Raw genomic sequence first — 15,087 nt, 5'->3', positions numbered from 1 at the left:
ACTCTGGAGAAAGAGAGCAAGACGACTTTGAAGGAATTTCTTGCAGATAAATTTGTTTGTTGAAATCAAGGCATTGTTGTGGAGCAAACAAAGTAAAGTTAAGATGCACCGCTACAAGAAAGTTTTACTCTCAGAATGTAGTCTGATATTATCAACTAAGAAATGCAAACTTGATCAAGTAGGCCTCTAGAGTGATCGCTTTAAGAAAAGTAACCGTGATATTTCAGCAGTGGGTGTGTTGGACGAAACGTAATCTCAATTATCATATCAGCCATCGCCGCCATCGTTTCAATAAGTCGACAAGTAGTTATTAGAGGACATCAACTCATTCCTTTCAGTAGATGACCAGTCTTCCGGAAGCGTAAACTTAACGGCACCGACTTAGAGGCAAGAGACTCTGGAGAAAGAATGGAAGACGACCTTCAAGGAATTTCTTGCAGATACCGTTGCTTGTGTAACATTAAGAAGCACTGCTACAAGAAAGTTATACTCTCAGAATATAGTCTGATATTATAAACTAAGAAATGCAAAGATTCAAGTAGTCAGCTATAGCATTAGCTTTAAGAAAAGGAACCGCGATATTTCGGCAGATGGTGTTGTTGACGAAACGTAATCTCAATTATCATATCAGACATCGCCCACATCGTTTCAATAAGTCGACAAATATTTATTAGAGGGCATCACCCCTTCCTTTCTGTAGGTGACCAGTCTTCCGGAAGCATAAACTTAACGGCACCGACTTAGAGGCAAGAGACTCTGGAGAAAGAAAGGAAGACGACCTTCAAGAAATTTCTTGCAGATACCGTTGCTTGTGTAACATTAAGAAGTACTGCTACAAGAAAGTTCTACTCTCAGATTATAGTCTTATATTATCAATTAAGAAATGTAAAGATTCAAGTAGTCAGCTATAGCATTCGCTTTAAGAAAAGGAACCGAGATATTTCAGCAGATAGTGTTGTTGACGAAACGTAATCTCAATTATCATATCAGACATCGCCCACATCCTTTCCATAAGTCGACAAGTAGTTATTAGAGGACATCACCTCATTCCTTTCAGTAGATGACCAGTCTTCCGGAAGCGTAAACTTAACGACACCGACTTAGAGGCAAGAGACCCTGGAGAAAGAAAGGAAGACGACCTTCAAGGAATTTCTTGCAGATACCGTTGCTTGTGTAACATTAAGAAGCACTGCTACAAGAAAGTTCTACTCTCAGAATATAGTCTGATATTATCAACTAAGAAATGCGAACTGGATCAAGTAGGCCTCTAGAGTGATCGCTTTAAGAAAAGGAATGGTGATATTTCAACAGATGGTGTTTGACGTAATGCAATCTCAATTATCGTATCAGACATCGCCCACATCCTTTCCATAAGTTGACAAGTAGTTATTAGAGGGCATCACCCCCCTCCTTTCTGTTGGTGACCAGTCTTCCGGAAGCATAAACTTAACGGCACCGACTTAGAGGCAAGAGACTCTGAAAAAAGAAAGGAAGACGACATTCAAGGAATTTCTTGCAGATACAGTTGCTTGTGTAACATTAAGAAGCACTGCTACAAGAAAGTTCTACTCTCAGAATATAGTCTGATATTATCAACTAAGAAATGTAAAGATTCAAGTAGTCAGCTATAGCATACGCTTTAAGAAAAAGAACCGTGATATTTCAGCAGTGGGTGTTGTGGACGAAACGTAATCTCAATTATCATATGAGACATCGCCCACATCGTTTCAATAAGTCGACAAATAGTTATTAGAGGGCATCACCCCTTCCTTTCTGTAGGTGACCAGTCTTCCGGAAGCATAAACTTAACGGCACCGACTTAGAGGCAAGAGACTCTGGAGAAAGAAAGGAGGACGACCTTCAAGGAATTTCTTGCAGATACCGTTGCTTGTGTAACATTAAGAAGCACTGCTACAAGAAAGTTCTACTCTCAGAATATAGTCTGATAATATCAACTAAGAAATGCAAACTGGATCAACTAGGCCTCTACAGCGATCGCTTTAAGAAAAGGAATGGTGATATTTCAGCAGATGGTGTTGTTGACGTAACGTAATCTCAATTATCGTATCAGACATCGCCCACATCCTTTCCATAAGTTGACAAGTAGTTATTAGAGGGCATCACCCCCCTCCTTTCTGTAGGTGACCAGTCTTCCGGAAGCTTAAACTTAACGGCACCGACTTAGAGGCAAGAGACTCTGGAGAAAGAAAGGAGGACGACCTTCAAGGAATTTCTTGCAGATACCGTTGCTTGTGTAACATTAAGAAGCACTGCTACAAGAAAGTTCTACTCTCAGAATATAGTCTGATAATATCAACTAAGAAATGCAAACTGGATCAACTAGGCCTCTACAGCGATCGCTTTAAGAAAAGGAATGGTGATATTTCAGCAGATGGTGTTGTTGACGTAACGTAATCTCAATTATCGTATCAGACATCGCCCACATCCTTTCCATAAGTTGACAAGTAGTTATTAGAGGGCATCACCCCCCTCCTTTCTGTAGGTGACCAGTCTTCCGGAAGCTTAAACTTAACGGCACCGACTTAGAGGCAAGAGACTCTAGAGAAAGAGAGGAAGACGACTCTGAAGGAATTTCTAGCAGATAACGTTGCTTGTGCAAAGCAGGACGTTGTTGTGGAGCTAAGTAACATTAAGATGCACCGCTACAAGAAAGTTCTGCTCTCAGAATGTAGTCTGATATTATCAACTAAGAATTGCAAACTGGATCAAGTAGGGCTATAGAGTGATCGCTTCAAGAAAAGGAACCGTGATATTTCAGCAGTGGGTGTTGTGGACGAAACGTAATCTCAATTATCATATGAGAAATCGCCCACATCGTTTCAATAAGTCGACAAGTAGTTATTAGAGGGCATCACCCCTTCCTTTCTGTAGGTGACCAGTCTTCCGGAAGCATAAACTTAACGGCACCGACTTAGAGGCAAGAGACTCTGGAGAAAGAAAGGAAGACGACCTTCAAGGAATTTCGTGCAGATACCGTTGCTTGTGTAACATTAAGAAGCACTGCTACAAGAAAGTTCTACTCTCAGAATATAGTCTGATATTATCAACTAAGAAATGTAAATGTTCAAGTAGTCAGCTATAGCATACGCTTTAAGAAAAAGAACCGTGATATTTCAGCAGTGGGTGTTGTGGACGAAACGTAATCTCAATTATCATATGAGACATCGCCCACATCGTTTCAATAAGTCGACAAATAGTTATTAGAGGGCATCACCCCTTCCTTTCTGTAGGTGACCAGTCTTCCGGAAGCATAAACTTAACGGCACCGACTTAGAGGCAAGAGACTCTGGAGAAAGAAAGGAGGACGACCTTCAAGGAATTTCTTGCAGATACCGTTGCTTGTGTAACATTAAGAAGCACTGCTACAAGAAAGTTCTACTCTCAGAATATAGTCTGATATTATCAACTAAGAAATGCGAACTGGATCAAGTAGGCCTCTAGAGTGATCGCTTTAAGAAAAGGAATGGTGATATTTCAACAGATGGTGTTGTTGACGTAACGTAATCTCAATTATCGTATCAGACATCGCCCACATCCTTTCCATAAGTTGACAAGTAGTTATTAGAGGGCATCACCCCCCTCCTTTCTGTAGGTGACCAGTCTTCCGGAAGCTTAAACTTAACGGCACCGACTTAGAGGCAAGAGACTCTGGAGAAAGAAAGGAGGACGACCTTCAAGGAATTTCTTGCAGATACCGTTGCTTGTGTAACATTAAGAAGCACTGCTACAAGAAAGTTCTACTCTCAGAATATAGTCTGATAATATCAACTAAGAAATGCAAACTGGATCAACTAGGCCTCTACAGCGATCGCTTTAAGAAAAGGAATGGTGATATTTCAGCAGATGGTGTTGTTGACGTAACGTAATCTCAATTATCGTATCAGACATCGCCCACATCCTTTCCATAAGTTGACAAGTAGTTATTAGAGGGCATCACCCCCCTCCTTTCTGTAGGTGACCAGTCTTCCGGAAGCTTAAACTTAACGGCACCGACTTAGAGGCAAGAGACTCTGGAGAAAGAAAGGAAGACGACCTTCAAGAAATTTCTTGCAGATACCGTTGCTTGTGTAACATTAAGAAGTACTGCTACAAGAAAGTTCTACTCTCAGATTATAGTCTTATATTATCAATTAAGAAATGTAAAGATTCAAGTAGTCAGCTATAGCATTCGCTTTAAGAAAAGGAACCGAGATATTTCAGCAGATAGTGTTGTTGACGAAACGTAATCTCAATTATCATATCAGACATCGCCCACATCCTTTCCATAAGTCGACAAGTAGTTATTAGAGGACATCACCTCATTCCTTTCAGTAGATGACCAGTCTTCCGGAAGCGTAAACTTAACGACACCGACTTAGAGGCAAGAGACCCTGGAGAAAGAAAGGAAGACGACCTTCAAGGAATTTCTTGCAGATACCGTTGCTTGTGTAACATTAAGAAGCACTGCTACAAGAAAGTTCTACTCTCAGAATATAGTCTGATATTATCAACTAAGAAATGCGAACTGGATCAAGTAGGCCTCTAGAGTGATCGCTTTAAGAAAAGGAATGGTGATATTTCAACAGATGGTGTTTGACGTAATGCAATCTCAATTATCGTATCAGACATCGCCCACATCCTTTCCATAAGTTGACAAGTAGTTATTAGAGGGCATCACCCCCCTCCTTTCTGTTGGTGACCAGTCTTCCGGAAGCATAAACTTAACGGCACCGACTTAGAGGCAAGAGACTCTGGAGAAAGAAAGGAAGACGACATTCAAGGAATTTCTTGCAGATACAGTTGCTTGTGTAACATTAAGAAGCACTGCTACAAGAAAGTTCTACTCTCAGAATATAGTCTGATATTATCAACAAAGAAATGCGAACTGGATCAAGTAGGCCTCTACAGCGATCGCTTTAAGAAAAGGAATGGTGATATTTCAGCAGATGGTGTTGTTGACGTAATGTAATCTCAATTATCGTATCAGACATCGCCCACATCGTTTCAATAAGTCGACAAGTAGTTATTAGAGGGCATCACCCCTTCCTTTCTGTAGGTGACCAGTCTTCCGGAAGCATAAACTTAACGGCACCGACTTAGAGGCAAGAGACTCTGGAGAAAGAAAGGAGGACGACCTTCAAGGAATTTCTTGCAGATACCGTTGCTTGTGTAACATTAAGAAGCACTGCTACAAGAAAGTTCTACTCTCAGAATATAGTCTGATAATATCAACTAAGAAATGCAAACTGGATCAACTAGGCCTCTACAGCGATCGCTTTAAGAAAAGGAATGGTGATATTTCAGCAGATGGTGTTGTTGACGTAACGTAATCTCAATTATCGTATCAGACATCGCCCACATCCTTTCCATAAGTTGACAAGTAGTTATTAGAGGGCATCACCCCCCTCCTTTCTGTAGGTGACCAGTCTTCCGGAAGCTTAAACTTAACGGCACCGACTTAGAGGCAAGAGACTCTAGAGAAAGAGAGGAAGACGACTCTGAAGGAATTTCTAGCAGATAACGTTGCTTGTGCAAAGCAAGACGTTGTTGTGGAGCTAAATAACATTAAGATGCACCGCTACAAGAAAGTTCTGCTCTCAGAATGTAGTCTGATATTATCAACTAAGAATTGCAAACTGGATCAAGTAGGGCTATAGAGTGATCGCTTCAAGAAAAGGAACCGTGATATTTCAGCAGTGGGTGTTGTGGACGAAACGTAATCTCAATTATCATATGAGAAATCGCCCACATCGTTTCAATAAGTCGACAAGTAGTTATTAGAGGGCATCACCCCTTCCTTTCTGTAGGTGACCAGTCTTCCGGAAGCATAAACTTAACGGCACCGACTTAGAGGCAAGAGACTCTGGAGAAAGAAAGGAAGACGACCTTCAAGGAATTTCGTGCAGATACCGTTGCTTGTGTAACATTAAGAAGCACTGCTACAAGAAAGTTCTACTCTCAGAATATAGTCTGATATTATCAACTAAGAAATGTAAAAATTCAAGTAGTCAGCTATAGCATACGCTTTAAGAAAAAGAACCGTGATATTTCAGCAGTGGGTGTTGTGGACGAAACGTAATCTCAATTATCATATGAGACATCGCCCACATCGTTTCAATAAGTCGACAAATAGTTATTAGAGGGCATCACCCCTTCCTTTCTGTAGGTGACCAGTCTTCCGGAAGCATAAACTTAACGGCACCGACTTAGAGGCAAGAGACTCTGGAGAAAGAAAGGAGGACGACCTTCAAGGAATTTCTTGCAGATACCGTTGCTTGTGTAACATTAAGAAGCACTGCTACAAGAAAGTTCTACTCTCAGAATATAGTCTGATAATATCAACTAAGAAATGCAAACTGGATCAACTAGGCCTCTACAGCGATCGCTTTAAGAAAAGGAATGGTGATATTTCAGCAGATGGTGTTGTTGACGTAACGTAATCTCAATTATCGTATCAGACATCGCCCACATCCTTTCCATAAGTTGACAAGTAGTTATTAGAGGGCATCACCCCCCTCCTTTCTGTAGGTGACCAGTCTTCCGGAAGCTTAAACTTAACGGCACCGACTTAGAGGCAAGAGACTCTGGAGAAAGAAAGGAGGACGACCTTCAAGGAATTTCTTGCAGATACCGTTGCTTGTGTAACATTAAGAAGCACTGCTACAAGAAAGTTCTACTCTCAGAATATAGTCTGATAATATCAACTAAGAAATGCAAACTGGATCAACTAGGCCTCTACAGCGATCGCTTTAAGAAAAGGAATGGTGATATTTCAGCAGATGGTGTTGTTGACGTAACGTAATCTCAATTATCGTATCAGACATCGCCCACATCCTTTCCATAAGTTGACAAGTAGTTATTAGAGGGCATCACCCCCCTCCTTTCTGTAGGTGACCAGTCTTCCGGAAGCTTAAACTTAACGGCACCGACTTAGAGGCAAGAGACTCTAGAGAAAGAGAGGAAGACGACTCTGAAGGAATTTCTAGCAGATAACGTTGCTTGTGCAAAGCAGGACGTTGTTGTGGAGCTAAGTAACATTAAGATGCACCGCTACAAGAAAGTTCTGCTCTCAGAATGTAGTCTGATATTATCAACTAAGAATTGCAAACTGGATCAAGTAGGGCTATAGAGTGATCGCTTCAAGAAAAGGAACCGTGATATTTCAGCAGTGGGTGTTGTGGACGAAACGTAATCTCAATTATCATATGAGAAATCGCCCACATCGTTTCAATAAGTCGACAAGTAGTTATTAGAGGGCATCACCCCTTCCTTTCTGTAGGTGACCAGTCTTCCGGAAGCATAAACTTAACGGCACCGACTTAGAGGCAAGAGACTCTGGAGAAAGAAAGGAAGACGACCTTCAAGGAATTTCGTGCAGATACCGTTGCTTGTGTAACATTAAAGCACTGCTACAAGAAAGTTCTACTCTCAGAATATAGTCTGATATTATCAACTAAGAAATGTAAAGATTCAAGTAGTCAGCTATAGCATACGCTTTAAGAAAAAGAACCGTGATATTTCAGCAGTGGGTGTTGTGGACGAAACGTAATCTCAATTATCATATGAGACATCGCCCACATCGTTTCAATAAGTCGACAAATAGTTATTAGAGGGCATCACCCCTTCCTTTCTGTAGGTGACCAGTCTTCCGGAAGCATAAACTTAACGGCACCGACTTAGAGGCAAGAGACTCTGGAGAAAGAAAGGAGGACGACCTTCAAGGAATTTCTTGCAGATACCGTTGCTTGTGTAACATTAAGAAGCACTGCTACAAGAAAGTTCTACTCTCAGAATATAGTCTGATAATATCAACTAAGAAATGCAAACTGGATCAACTAGGCCTCTACAGCGATCGCTTTAAGAAAAGGAATGGTGATATTTCAGCAGATGGTGTTGTTGACGTAACGTAATCTCAATTATCGTATCAGACATCGCCCACATCCTTTCCATAAGTTGACAAGTAGTTATTAGAGGGCATCACCCCCCTCCTTTCTGTAGGTGACCAGTCTTCCGGAAGCTTAAACTTAACGGCACCGACTTAGAGGCAAGAGACTCTAGAGAAAGAGAGGAAGACGACTCTGAAGGAATTTCTAGCAGATAACGTTGCTTGTGCAAAGCAGGACGTTGTTGTGGAGCTAAGTAACATTAAGATGCACCGCTACAAGAAAGTTCTGCTCTCAGAATGTAGTCTGATATTATCAACTAAGAATTGCAAACTGGATCAAGTAGGGCTATAGAGTGATCGCTTCAAGAAAAGGAACCGTGATATTTCAGCAGTGGGTGTTGTGGACGAAACGTAATCCCAATTATCATATGAGAAATCGGCCACATCGTTTCAATAAGTCGACAAGTAGTTATTAGAGGGCATCACCCCTTCCTTTCTGTAGGTGACCAGTCTTCCGGAAGATAAACTTAACGGCACCGACTTAGAGGCAAGAGACTCTGGAGAAAGAAAGGAAGACGACCTTCAAGGAATTTCTTGCAGATACCGTTGCTTGTGTAACATTAAGAAGCACTGCTACAAGAAAGTTCTACTCTCAGAATATAGTCTGATATTATCAACTAAGAAATGTAAAGATTCAAGTAGTCAGCTATAGCATACGCTTTAAGAAAAAGAACCGTGATATTTCAGCAGTGGGTGTTGTGGACGAAACGTAATCTCAATTATCATATGAGACATCGCCCACATCGTTTCAATAAGTCGACAAATAGTTATTAGAGGGCATCACCCCTTCCTTTCTGTAGGTGACCAGTCTTCCGGAAGCATAAACTTAACGGCACCGACTTAGAGGCAAGAGACTCTGGAGAAAGAAAGGAAGACGACCTTCAAGAAATTTCTTGCAGATACCGTTGCTTGTGTAACATTAAGAAGTGCTGCTACAAGAAAGTTCTACTCTCAGAATATAGTCTTATATTATCAACTAAGAAATGTAAAGATTCAAGTAGTCAGCTATAGCATTCGCTTTAAGAAAAGGAACCGAGATATTTCAGCAGATAGTGTTGTTGACGAAACGTAATCTCAATTATCATATCACACATCGCCCACATCCTTTCCATAAGTCGACAACTAGTTATTAGAGGACATCACCTCATTCCTTTCAGTAGATGACCAGTCTTCGGGGAGCATAAATTTAACGGCACCGACTCAGAGGCAAGAGACTCTGGAGAAAGAGAGGAAGACGACTCTGAAGGAATTTCTTGCAGATAACGTTGCTTGTGCAAAGCAAGACGTTGTTGTGGAGCTAAGTAACATTAAGATGCACCGCTACAAGAAAGTTCTACTCTCAGAATGTAGTCTGATATTATCAACTAAGAATTGCAAACTTGATCAAGTAGGCTTCTAGAGTGATCGCTTCAAGAAAAGGAACCGTGATATTTCAGCAGTGGGTGTTGTGGACGAAACGTAATCTCAATTATCATATGAGACATCGCCCACATCGTTTCAATAAGTCGACAAATAGTTATTAGAGGGCATCACCCCTTCCTTTCTGTAGGTGACCAGTCTTCCGGAAGCATAAACTTAACGGCACCGACTTAGAGGCAAGAGACTCTGGAGAAAGAAAGGAAGACGACCTTCAAGAAATTTCTTGCAGAAACCGTTGCTTGTGTAACATTAAGAAGTACTGCTACAAGAAAGTTCTACTCTCAGAATATAGTCTTATATTATCATCTAAGAAATGCAAAGATTCAAGTAGTCAGCTATAGCATTCGCTTTAAGAAAAGGAACCGCGATATTTCGGCAGATGGTGTTGTTGACGAAACGTAATCTCAATTATCATATCAGACATCGCCCACATCGTTTCAATAAGTCGACAAATAGTTATTAGAGGGCATCACCCCTTCCTTTCTGTAGGTGACCAGTCTTCCGGAAGCATAAACTTAACGGCACCGACTTAGAGGCAAGAGACTCTGGAGAAAGAAAGGAAGACGACCTTCAAGAAATTTCTTGCAGATACCGTTGCTTGTGTAACATTAAGAAGTACTGCTACAAGAAAGTTCTACTCTCAGATTATAGTCTTATATTATCAACTAAGAAATGTAAAGATTCAAGTAGTCAGCCATAGCATTCGCTTTAAGAAAAGGAACCGAGATATTTCAGCAGATAGTGTTGTTGACGAAACGTAATCTCAATTATCATATCAGACATCGCCCACATCCTTTCCATAAGTCGACAAGTAGTTATTAGAGGACATCACCTCATTCCTTTCAGTAGATGACCAGTCTTCCGGAAGCGTAAACTTAACGACACCGACTTAGAGGCAAGAGACCCTGGAGAAAGAAAGGAAGACGACCTTCAAGGAATTTCTTGCAGATACCGTTGCTTGTGTAACATTAAGAAGCACTGCTACAAGAAAGTTTTACTCTCAGAATATAGTCTGATATTATCAACTAAGAAATGCAAACTTGATCAAGTAGGCCTCTACAGCGATCGCTTTAAGAAAAGGAATGGTGATATTTCAGCAGATGGTGTTGTTGACGTAATGTAATCTCAATTATCATATGAGACATCGCCCACATCGTTTCGATAAGTCGACAAGTAGTTATTAGAGGGAATCACCCCTCCCTTTCTGTAGGCGACCATTCTTCCGGAAGCATAAACTTAACGGCACCGACTTAGAGGCAAGAGACTCTGGAGAAAGAAAGGAAGACGACGTTCAAGGAATTTCTTGCAGATACAGTTGCTTGTGTAACATTAAGAAGCACTGCTACAAGAAAGTTCTACTCTCAGAATATAGTCTGATATTATCAACTAAGAAATGCGAACTGGATCAAGTAGGCCTCTAGAGTGATCGCTTTAAGAAAAGGAATGGTGATATTTCAGCAGATGGTGTTTGACGTAATGCAATCTCAATTATCGTATCAGACATCGCCCACATCCTTTCCATAAGTTGACAAGTAGTTATTAGAGGGCATCACCCCCCTCCTTTCTGTTGGTGACCAGTCTTCCGGAAGCATAAACTTAACGGCACTGACTTAGAGGCAAGAGACTCTGGAGAAAGAAAGGAAGACGACATTCAAGGAATTTCTTGCAGATACAGTTGCTTGTGTAACATTAAGAAGCACTGCTACAAGAAAGTTCTACTCTCAGAATATAGTCTGATATTATCAACAAAGAAATGCGAACTGGATCAAGTAGGCCTCTACAGCGATCGCTTTAAGAAAAGGAATGGTGATATTTCAGCAGATGGTGTTGTTGACGTAATGTAATCTCAATTATCGTATCAGACATCGCCCACATCGTTTCAATAAGTCGACAAGTAGTTATTAGAGGGCATCACCCCTTCCTTTCTGTAGGTGACCAGTCTTCCGGAAGCATAAACTTAACGGCACCGACTTAGAGGCAAGAGACTCTGGAGAAAGAAAGGAGGACGACCTTCAAGGAATTTCTTGCAGATACCGTTGCTTGTGTAACATTAAGAAGCACTGCTACAAGAAAGTTCTACTCTCAGAATATAGTCTGATAATATCAACTAAGAATTGCAAACTGGATCAAGTAGGGCTATAGAGTGATCGCTTCAAGAAAAGGAACCGTGATATTTCAGCAGTGGGTGTTGTGGACGAAACGTAATCTCAATTATCATATGAGAAATCGCCCACATCGTTTCAATAAGTCGACAAGTAGTTATTAGAGGGCATCACCCCTTCCTATCTGTAGGTGACCAGTCTTCCGGAAGCATAAACTTAACGGCACCGACTTAGAGGCAAGAGACTCTGGAGAAAGAAAGGAAGACGACCTTCAAGGAATTTCTTGCAGATACCGTTGCTTGTGTAACATTAAGAAGCACTGCTGCAAGAAAGTTCTACTCTCAGAATATAGTCTGATATTATCTACTAAGAAATGTAAAGATTCAAGTAGTCAGCTATAGCATACGCTTTAAGAAAAAGAACCGTGATATTTCAGCAGTGGGTGTTGTGGACGAAACGTAATCTCAATTATCATATGAGACATCGCCCACATCGTTTCAATAAGTCGACAAATAGTTATTAGAGGGCATCACCCCTTCCTTTCTGTAGGTGACCAGTCTTCCGGAAGCATAAACTTAACGGCACCGACTTAGAGGCAAGAGACTCTGGAGAAAGAAAGGAAGACGACCTTCAAGAAATTTCTTGCAGATACCGTTGCTTGTGTAACATTAAGAAGTACTGCTACAAGAAAGTTCTACTCTCAGAATATAGTCTTATATTATCAACTAAGAAATGTAAAGATTCAAGTAGTCAGCTATAGCATTCGCTTTAAGAAAAGGAACCGAGATATTTCAGCAGATAGTGTTGTTGACGAAACGTAATCTCAATTATCATATCACACATCGCCCACATCCTTTCCATAAGTCGACAACTAGTTATTAGAGGACATCACCTCATTCCTTTTAGTAGATGACCAGTCTTCCGGGAGCATAAACGTAACGGCACCTACTTCGAGGCAAGAGACTCTGGAGAAAGAGAGGAAGACGACTTTGAAGGAATTTCTTGCAGATAACGTTGCTTGTGCAAAGCAAGACGTTGTTGTGGAGCTACGTAACATTAAGAAGCACTGCTACAAGAAAGTTCTACTCTCGGAATGTAGTCTGATATTATCAACTAAGAAATGTAAAGTGGATCAAGTAGGCAGCTATAGCATTAGCTTTAAGAAAATCAATGGTGATATTTCAGCTGTGGGTGTTGTGGACGAAACGTAATCTCAATTATCGTATCGGACATCGCCGCCATCGTTTCAATAAGTCGACAAGTAGTTATTAGAGGACACCACCTCATTCCGTTTAGTAGATGACCAGTCTTCCGGGACATTAACGTAACGGCACCGACTTAGAGGCAAGAGACTCTGGAGAAAGAGAGGAAGATGACTTTGAAGGAATTTCTTGCCGATAACGTTGGTTGTGCAAAGCAAGACGTTGTTGTGGAGCTACGTAACATTAAAAAGCACTGCTGCAAGAAAGTTCTACTCTCAGAATGTAGTCTGACATTATCAACTAAGAAATGTAAAGTGGATCAAATACGTAGCTTTAGCATTGGCTTTAATAAAATTAATGGTGATATTTCAGCTGTGGGTGTTGTGGACGAAACGTAATCTCAATTATCGTATCGGACATCGCCGCCATCGTTTCAATAAGTCGACAAATAGTTATTAGAGCACATCACCTCATTCCTTTTAGTAGATGACCAGTCTTCCGGGCGCATAAACGTACCGGCACCGACTTAGAGGCAAGAGACTCTGGAGAAAGAGAGGAAGACGACTTTGAAGGAATTTCTTGCAGATAACGTTGCTTGTGCAAAGCAAGACGTTGTTGTGGAGCTACGTAACATTAAGAAGCACTGCTACAATAAAGTTCTACTCTCAGAATATAGTGTGATATTATCAACCAAGAAATGTAAAGTGGATCAAGTAGGCAGCTATAGTATTAGCTTTAAGAAAATCAATGGTGATATTTCAGCTGTGGGTGTTGTGGACGAAACGTAATCTCAATTATCGTATCGGACATCGCCGCCATCGTTTCAATAAGTCGACAAGTAGTTATTAGAGGACACCACCTCATTCCGTTTAGTAGATGACCAGTCTTCCGGGAGCATAAACGTAACGGCACCGACTTAGAGGCAAGAGACTCTGGAGAAAGAGAGCAAGACGACTTTGAAGGAATTTCTTGCAGATAAATTGTTTGTTGAAATCAAGCCATTGTTGTGGAGCAAACAAAGTAAAGTTAAGATGCACCGCTACAAGAAAGTTTTACTCTCAGAATGTAGTCTGATATTATCAACTAAGAAATGCAAACTTGATCAAGTAGGCCTCTAGAGTGATCGCTTTAAGAAAAGTAACCGTGATATTTCAGCAGTGGGTGTGTTGGACGAAACGTAATCTCAATTATCATATCAGCCATCGCCGCCATCGTTTCAATAAGTCGACAAGTAGTTATTAGAGGACATCAACTCATTCCTTTCAGTAGATGACCAGTCTTCCGGAAGCATAAACTTAACAGCACCGACTTAGAGGCAAGAGACTCTGAGAAAGAAAGGAAGACGACCTTCAAGAAATTTCTTGCAGATACCGTTGCTTGTGTAACATTAAGAAGTACTGCTACAAGAAAGTTCTACTCTCAGAATATAGTCTTATATTATCAACTAAGAAATGTAAAGATTCAAGTAGTCAGCTATAGCATTCGCTTTAAGAAAAAGAACCGAGATATTTCAGCAGATAGTGTTGTTGACGAAACGTAATCTCAATTATCATATCAGACATCGCCCACATCCTTTCCATAAGTCGACAAGTAGTTATTAGAGGACATCACCTCATTCCTTTCAGTAGATGACCAGTCTTCCGGAAGCGTAAACTTAACGACACCGACTTAGAGGCAAGAGACCCTGGAGAAAGAAAGGAAGACGACCTTCAAGGAATTTCTTGCAGATACCGTTGCTTGTGTAACATTAAGAAGCACTGCTACAAGAAAGTTCTACTCTCAGAATATAGTCTGATATTATCAACTAAGAAATGCAAACTGGATCAAGTAGGCCTCTACAGCGATCGCTTTAAGAAAAGGAATGGTGATATTTCAGCAGGTGGTGTTGTTGGCGAAACGTAATCTCAATTACCGTATCAGACATCGCCCACATCCTTTCCATAAGTTGACAAGTAGTTATTAGATGGAATCACCCCCCTCCTTTCTGTAGGTGACCAGTCTTCCGGAAACATAAACTTAACGGCACCGACTTAGAGGCAAGAGACTCTGGAGAAAGAGAGGAAGACGACTCTGAAGGAATTTCTAGCAGATAACGTTGCTTGTGCAAAGCAAGACGTTGTTGTGGAGCTAAGTAACATTAAGATGCACCGCTACAAGAAAGTTCTACTCTCAGAATGTAGTCTGATATTATCAACTAAGAATTGCAAACTTGATCAAGTACGCCTCTAGAGTGATCGCTTCAAGAAAAGGAACCGTGATATTTCAGCAGTGGGTGTTGTGGACGAAACGTAATCTCAATTATCATATTAGACATCGCCCACATCGTTTCAATAAGTCGACAAGTAGTTGTTAGAGGGCATCACCCCTTCCTTTCTGTAGGTGACCAGTCTTCCGGAAGCATAAACTTAACGGCACCGAC

The sequence above is a fragment of the Dermacentor silvarum genome, chromosome 2 (genome assembly GCF_013339745.2).
Source record: "Dermacentor silvarum isolate Dsil-2018 chromosome 2, BIME_Dsil_1.4, whole genome shotgun sequence".
In the NCBI taxonomy this organism is placed as follows: Eukaryota; Metazoa; Arthropoda; class Arachnida; order Ixodida; family Ixodidae; genus Dermacentor; species Dermacentor silvarum.
Note: the sequence above shows the minus strand (reverse complement) of the source record.